At 39.7% G+C, this 7,935-nt stretch overlaps 1 non-coding gene and 1 pseudogene across 1 annotated transcript; both read right to left on the reverse strand.

The window, feature by feature from the left end:
* Positions 1 to 2,756: 2,756 nt before the first annotated feature.
* LOC114235506 (small nucleolar RNA SNORA42/SNORA80 family) lies at positions 2,757 to 2,887 on the reverse strand. Its single transcript, XR_003621664.1, has one exon. It is a non-coding gene; the product is annotated as a small nucleolar RNA SNORA42/SNORA80 family (small nucleolar RNA).
* An 876-nt stretch (positions 2,888 to 3,763) lies between these two features.
* LOC130709125 (patatin-like phospholipase domain-containing protein 4) lies at positions 3,764 to 6,476 on the reverse strand (annotated as a pseudogene).
* Positions 6,477 to 7,935: the final 1,459 nt, after the last annotated feature.

Raw genomic sequence — 7,935 nt, forward strand, 5'->3', positions numbered from 1 at the left:
TCTAGGTGCGCGGGCTTCAGTAGTTGTGGCACACGGGCTCAGTAGTTGTGGCTCACGGGCTCTAGAGCACAGGCTCAGTAGTTGTGGCACATGGGCTTAGTTGCTCCGTGGCATGTGGGATCTTTCCAGACTAGGGATCGAACCCATGTCCCCTGCATTGGCAGGAGGATTCTTAACCACTGCGCCACCAGGGAAGTCCCTCCAAAAGTGATTTAACAGCACATTTCATGCCATTTATAAGCACAGACTCCTAATCATCTCAGTAAAAGAGATGTTAACATTTCCTCTTATTCTGGATTTCCTACTCTCTCATAGCAGACTGCCATCTCTTTGTCTCCAATGTTCCATGCACCTTAAAATCTATTCATGGAATAGAAGGTAGACTTTGGAGGAAACTGTGGAATGTATAGATTGCTATGGATTTTCCTTAACCCATAATAGACTTTACTTTTTCAATCTCAATTTTAAGTTGTAAATATATAAAATATTCTGCTATTGAAGTACCAAAATTAGAATTTGTCCTTAGAAGATATCTCAAACATAGAACAATTCAATGTTTTGCAAAATATTAGGCTTTCTTTTTCATGTAAATGCCACAGGCAGCACAGGATTCTGTGCCTGCTCCTACCTCTGTGTATTTCCTGAATAAACATCTAGAGTTTGATCATCTATCATCCGCGTGCAGCTCATCACCTTAAAGGCATGATTAAACTAGGGAATCACAAAAGCCATTGGTACAAAACACAGGTATATAAGCACAACAAAGGGAAATTTTCTGTCAAAGCAGTGCCAAATTAATTTGCCCCTCCATATTTAATCATGCATGATAGGTTTTATTGCTGCTTCTGTAATCTTACTTTTATTAAGACTGCTATCAAACGCAGAATTCAAGGATTTTATTACCTCAGGTGCCTAACAAATAAAAAACAAAACATATTTATGCATAGGAATTTAGAGTCATAGTTAATGAATTCATTTTTATTTTTACCTTCAAAGTTAGTCTACATATGTAGAAAATTCTTATGTGAATATCTTAATTTCTTTACAATGGAAATATAATTAATATTGGTAGGTGTGTTCATACTCCTTATCTTTAAAGAAGGATGCCCCCAAACCCCATTTGGCATAATTTCCTGAGAACTACCTGTGTGAAGACACAAAGACACATGGTACATACACTTGAAATGACAATAATTAGAAAGTTAAAATGACTATAATTGAAGCCAAACAGAGCAGATACTCAAAACAGAATACTTCTTAATTTTCTCCTGATGTTTATAAATACCTATATATTTAGTGTCTGCCTCTTTTTTTTAGAGTGTAAGTTCCAGGAAGGGAGGGATTTTGTCTTACATATTGATGTATCCTCGGTGTCTAGAACATTGTCTGGCATAGACAGTGTTCAATAAATATTGATTGAATGAATAATATCCAAAGGTACTCTGTAGCTAAGTGTAGAATGAGCAGTGCTAACCCACACATAGCCCCTGTGTACTTGGAATTGCCAGAGAAGACCTCAAGAAAGAAGTTATACTTAAAGTTGGATGGGAAGGATGGGTAGGTAACCTTTCACTTCTCGATTTACTTCTGCCAACAGATTAATACCCTGAAGTCATCAGTCATTACTGGGATGATAAATCCTTGGGCATATCAAAGATTCCTCTTTTAAAGAGTTTTACATTTTAGCATCTATTTTGACCAGTTCAGGCCAAAACACCATAGTAAACAAAGCAAAATAAAATGAATACTCAGGAATACATCATGCCTTAAATACATGCCTTAAATTATTTACTGGCTGGAGCCACTGATGGTTACACTTGCACATGACGATCCTGGCAGCGCATAGACCTCACTTGAAATGTTTCAGGGGACAGGTCCTGACAAAACAAAGCCCGTGGCAGGGCAAGTGTAGTTTCTTTGAATAACAAGTTTAGAGGGAACTTGGATTACTTTTTAAAGCAGTTCTAATACCAACCAAACTGGAAAGGGCCCATGATGCCCCTTGGCTTCTTTATGGGAGCGCTGAAAAGCTGGCCTGGCATCCATGGACAATGTCTCCAAGGATATGTCAGGGTGGGTCCCTTGGAACTCATACTACAGTGAAGTATGTTTGTATTCTAGACTTTACATTCACTCTGATTGTAGAAAGCAAGGTTTCAGTTCTGCTAAAGTCATAGCAGAGTCATGTGCCTTTATTATGATTAGATACCCTTATTGAGAACACATACATTTGGAGAAATGTGCATTGAATTTGGGAGAAATAGTGACATGATGGAAAGTACACAGATGCCAGGGTCAGACTGTCTTGTCTTTATGACTCCACTTAAATGTAACAGCAGTGTGATCTTGGGAGAGTTAATTAACTTTTGGTGACTCCACATTTTTTTCATTAAAAAAGAGACTATCTTTTTTTTTTTTTTAAATAAATTTATTTATTTATTTATTTATTTTTAGCTGTGTTGGGTCTTCGTTTCTGTGTGAGGGCTTTCTCTAGTTGCGGCGAGTGGGGCCCACTCTTCATCACGGTGCGCGGGCCTCTCACTATTGTGGCCTCTCTTGTTGCGAATCACAGGCTCCAGACGCGCAGGCTCAGTAGTTGTGGCTCACGGGCTTCGTTGCTCCGCGGCATGTGGGATCTTCCCGGACCAGGGCTCGAACCCATGTCCCCTGCATTGGCAGGCAGATTCTCAACCACTGCGCCACCAGGGAAGCCCAAAAGAGACTATTTTTTGTTTTTTTTTTTTTTTTTTTTTTTACACTGTGCAACCTGCTTCAGTGCCTGCAGCCTACGGGCAGAGGCCAGGCAATGGTTCAGGGCCAGTTTGCTCTGGCATGGGACACTATGAGAGGCCCAGGGGGACGGGAGACTATTTTAATGATAAAATATCTAGAGTAGTACTTGGCCCATGGTAGGGATTCATTAAGTGTAGTAGTGAAAGTAATAATAGCTATTATTTATTAAGCATTTACTATGAACCAGAAACTAAAATGTATTTCATATTTATTATCCCAATTGCTCCTCACAAAAATGCTATGAAATGAGTATAATTATTATCTTTACTCAACAGACTTAACAGGTCTGGGAACTGTGATTCAAAAAATGTTAAGTAACTTTCCCAAGCTCACAAAGCAAGAAAGCGGTAAAGGTGGGATTAAATCCAAGAAAAATGACTGAGCTTGAATCCAAGATTTCAATCACTTTGTCAAACTTCCTCTGCAAATAATAGGAAATTTGTATTAAATAATAATAATTAATGTGGTGTATTATTATTCTCAAGCACATTGGCTTGACAGCATAGCAAAATGGAAGGAGAATAATTAACTAAACAACCAGAATTTATTGAGTTACTCCTATGCTCCAGGTGCTGTGCTTTATACATTTTCTCACTTAATCTTCAGAGGTGGATATTATTATTCTGCATTTGATAAATGTTGAAACTGAGGCTTAGAGAGGTTAAAGCATTGGAACGAAGGCTCGTGTAAAGCAGTGAACGGAGCCACAAGCAAGAGAAGAGTTCAGAAGTGAAGAGGGGAGGGTAGTGATGGCTGGGAGTGTGGTAGGAGAGGTAGTCAGGGCCAGACGTCCAGGGCTGTGGATGCCTTGCTATGGACCTTAGTCTTTATCCTGAGTAATAGTTCGAAAACAGAGAATTAATATGATCAGCTAAGACATTTCTTTTAGGCTTTGAAAAAAAAGATTTCATTAGAAAACTCCATCAAAAACAGTCTGAAATGTGTTTTGCATTATAAAGTTTTAAACATTCTATTCAAACCAACTTTCTTTAAGTAAAAACTTGATGGCATCATCAAAGCCATGTTGATACAATAATTCCATTATCCTCTTGCTTGATGGGGAAAGGGCTTGGTTAAGTCTCACTCAGTTTGCCCTGAACAGTATGTCCTGGTTGGCGCTATTAACATAGAGATCCAGCTGCCTTTTGTCCTGCAGGGAGATGTACAATCATCCACTGAATGGTGGGATGGTCACCGTCTGGCCTATAGACAGGATGGGAAGGCAGATGGTGAAGCCTCCATCCACCCACTTCTTAACGAGGTCCCCCCTGGAGGGAAAGCTGGAGACTAAGTAGTTTTCTCTGGTCTTGGTGTTGGTGATGGAGACGTTCAGTCGGTGGTGGACCAGCTCATGTGCGTTGCAGGGGAGAATGAACTCCATTCCGCTCCTTGGATGGCAGGTGACAAGCAGGACGTGGCAGCAATCTTCCCTCAGTTAAGGCATATTTTAAAAAGATATCTCCAATATCAAGGTAGTGGGTCCCCTTAGATAGCTCAGTGTGGCACAGAGATATCAGTGGGCTGCCTAGATTCCCACTAATCATATGTCCTCCTCCTGGGCACTGAGAAGGACTATATTCCCCAACTTTCCTTCCAGTTATGTTGGGTCCACGCAACTGAGCTCCAGTAAAAATGATGTTCACTCCTTTCAAGTCTGACTATAAATCACCCTGGGCAGTACTTCCACACTCTTGTTTCCCTTTCCCCAATGAAAATGGTAGTTGTGGACAGAAAATGGATCCCTGGTTTATCACTTATGAGACTCCCAGCAGGACCACTGACCTTCATTGCTCTATGCAATATTAATTAAAAGGAGAAAACATTTTTTATTGTATTAAGCCACTGAAATCTGGAGTTTTATTTGTTACAGTTGATCAATACTTTTCCTTTCTAGCCTATCTTGACTAATTAATATTCTGTATTCTCATAGGAGGGAAAGTACTTCCTATGGTGTGCATGAAAGCTAAGGTTGACAAGGCATGTGATCTTGATCATTCTAGTTTTGCAGAGCAGATAGTATTGTTGGTTCTGGGACTTGTTAAGATGTTTCCTGAGAGCAGAGTGCTTTGATTCTGTCAATGTGACAGCCAGCCTCCAAAATGATCCCTAATAATCTTTGCTTCTTGGTATTCGTGCCTTTGTGCAGTCCTCTTTTACATGGAATTAGGGCTGACTTACGTGACCAATGGAATACTGTGGAAATGATGGTGTGTGACTTCAGGTAATAAAATGCTTTGCAGCTTCTGCTTTGGTCTCTTGGATCATTCACTCTAGAAGAAGCCAGATGCCATCCCATGAAGACACTAAGCAACCCCATGGAGAGGCCCATGTGGAGAGAATGGAGGCCTTCTGCCAATGTCCAGCATGGCCTTGCTAGCTGCATGAGTGAGCCACATTAGAAGCAGATATTCCAGCCCCAGTCAAGCCTCCAGATGACTACAGCCCTCAGCCTCCTGAGTTCTCCAGCTGATGTCCCAGATGATGTGGAGCAGAAAAAAGCCATCCCCACTGTGCCCTTTCTGATTCATGACCTATGAAACCATGAGAAATGCCAACTGATTATTGTTGTTTTAATTCAGGCAGTTTTAGGGCAATATGTTATGTTGCAGTATACTACGACAGCCACTAATGTCGGATGGAATCAAAGAAGACCCAAATAGGATTCCTGAGCACAAAGTGACCTGGAGGCCTGATTCTGGGCTAGTGGGCCTGTCTGCCTCTGGTATGGACTTCTGGCTTCTATGGTAGCTCTTCAGCAGAGCTGTGGCTGCTTTCCCTCTACTTATTCTGCCTGGTTCTAGGATCAACCACAATAGATAATGCTTGTGCTCTCTATGACTGGACAAAGAACCTGGGGCACCTTTTCTCATTGAATGATGAGCTTTCTAAGTAGAATGGCAAGACATTTCTTTTAAGGTGTGCTGTTGTTATTTAATCCCTAATATGAATTATCTTGAAAGTCAAATGGAATTAGAAAGAGAGTGTTAGCCTGTTTTAGAGACACGTTCCTTGTCACAGATTGAACTAAAATGAAATTTCTATTGGCCAATCCATTTTCTTTCTTTTAGAAACTGCAATTGGGTAATCATGTAGTGAGAAGATCACTGGATTGAAAGTCAAATGACTTTGTCTCAAGCCCTGACCATACCTTTTGACAGCTAGATAATGTTGAAGAAATTACTAAATATTTCCCTCACTATAAAATTCAGGCGATGCTGATGATACCTAAATAAAAGGAATTAGATTGTTGTGAGAGTGAGGGTAGGTAATATACTGGGACTGTTTTGGTAAAATATAAAAGGTTGCATCAATATTTTATTCAAAGGACATGTACTAAGTGTGTACTATGGTTCAACCACCATTCTCGGATTTGCAAAGGAGCAGCAAATGGATTAAAAGTCATGCCTTCATAGAGATAACATTATATGCAGGTAGAGTCATGTATTAGTTTTCTATTGCTGTCATAACACATTACCACAAAATTAGTTACTTAACGCAATACAAATGTATTATCTTACAGTTCCGTATCTTTGCAGTCCAACATGGGTCTCACTTGGCTAAAATCAGGGTGGAGGTGGAGCTGCTTTACTTGCTAGAGGCTCTATGGGAGAATCATTTTCCTTGCCTTTCCCGCCTTCAAAGAGACTGCCTACATTCCTTGATTCATGGCCTCCTTTCTCCATCTTTCAAGGTAGCACTATAGCACCTTTCTGACCAGTCTTCTGTAGTTGCATCCCTCTTTGATTCACATCATTCTTCTGCGTCCCTCTTCCACCTCTTGTAACTACACAGAGCCCACCTGGATAACCCAGGATATCTTAAGGTCCTTCAATTAATTATGTCTGCAAATTCACAGGTTCTGGGGATTAGGTTATAGATATCTTTGGGGGCCCTTATTCTGCTTACCACATAAAGTACACTTTAGTTGAGTTGAAATGCTCTAAGTGACTACTTGCTCTTCAGTTTATATCAATATAACCAAAATCATACAGCACAGCTTACAATTTTATTATTATTGTTTTGTACCCTAAGCTTATGCCTGACTTACAAGAATTAGGTTTTGATTAAGAAATTATTCCTTCCCAGTTCTATCTAGAATTTTGCAGTTGTTTTTCCCTTAAACTATTGGGAGGTAGAGGTGGAGAAGAACCTGACAAGCAAAGGAGAAAACCCAATTCATTTATTATTTCTATGTAAAGCCTGGGTGCATGATATCTTATTCATTGACCTGGGTCAGAACCAGTGTTGAAATCTCATTGCTGAGATGTAATGCTATGACCCTGAGGAATGAATTTAGTTCAGAACAAACAAGACCATCAGTGACAGTCACTGTCTATTTCTGGCACATTAAATCAAGATTTTTTGGAGTGTCAGAATCTGTTATAACTTGGATTGAAATACGACAGCCTGTCAAAAAATTTCCACAACTGATAACATCCCCTTGAGGTTAATAGACAAAATTATAAGATGGAATAATTTGTGTAATATAGTTCATAAATTCCTTGTCATAAAATCTCAGGGGTGGGATTTTATAAATATGTAGTCAGTTTTACTGCACCACTATGTAATACTTGATCCCTTATGCTTGAAATATATTTACAAAATAGAGTAAGACGCATTTCAAGTCAATTCAGTTTGATAAGAGTTTGTAAGTAATTGATGATACATGATGCACACTCCTAGGTGCTGTGGGAGGTACATTAGAGGAATAAAAGATGGCTCTCACTGAAAAGCTTGTTGCTGTAAACTATGTAAACACAGAAAATAACTGAAGAACATTACAAATCAATATACTCAAGCCCGCCATAGACCAATGAACTATGAAAACTCAGTGGGTTCTGGTGACATGATAAAGGCTGAAGGGATATTTAGGGACTCAGGATAGATGTTAAAAGTGTGGGGAGCAGGACAATCTAGGTGGAAGGAACTTTATGAGCAAAGTCCCCAAGATCAAAACGAGAATTTGACGTACATACTCTACTAGTTTATCACTTAGCTACTCACTGTAGGCTAGCCTGTTGGTTTGATCATTATAAGGTTTTGGGTTGTTTTTATAGTTTATATATTGCTCCATTTGTGCCTACAGTGGATTGTTGGCTCACAGACATGATGCATAAAGAAGACTGCTGTGAAATATGTGAG

Source organism: Balaenoptera acutorostrata, chromosome 10, assembly GCF_949987535.1.
Source record: "Balaenoptera acutorostrata chromosome 10, mBalAcu1.1, whole genome shotgun sequence".
Lineage (NCBI taxonomy): Eukaryota > Metazoa > Chordata > Mammalia > Artiodactyla > Balaenopteridae > Balaenoptera > Balaenoptera acutorostrata.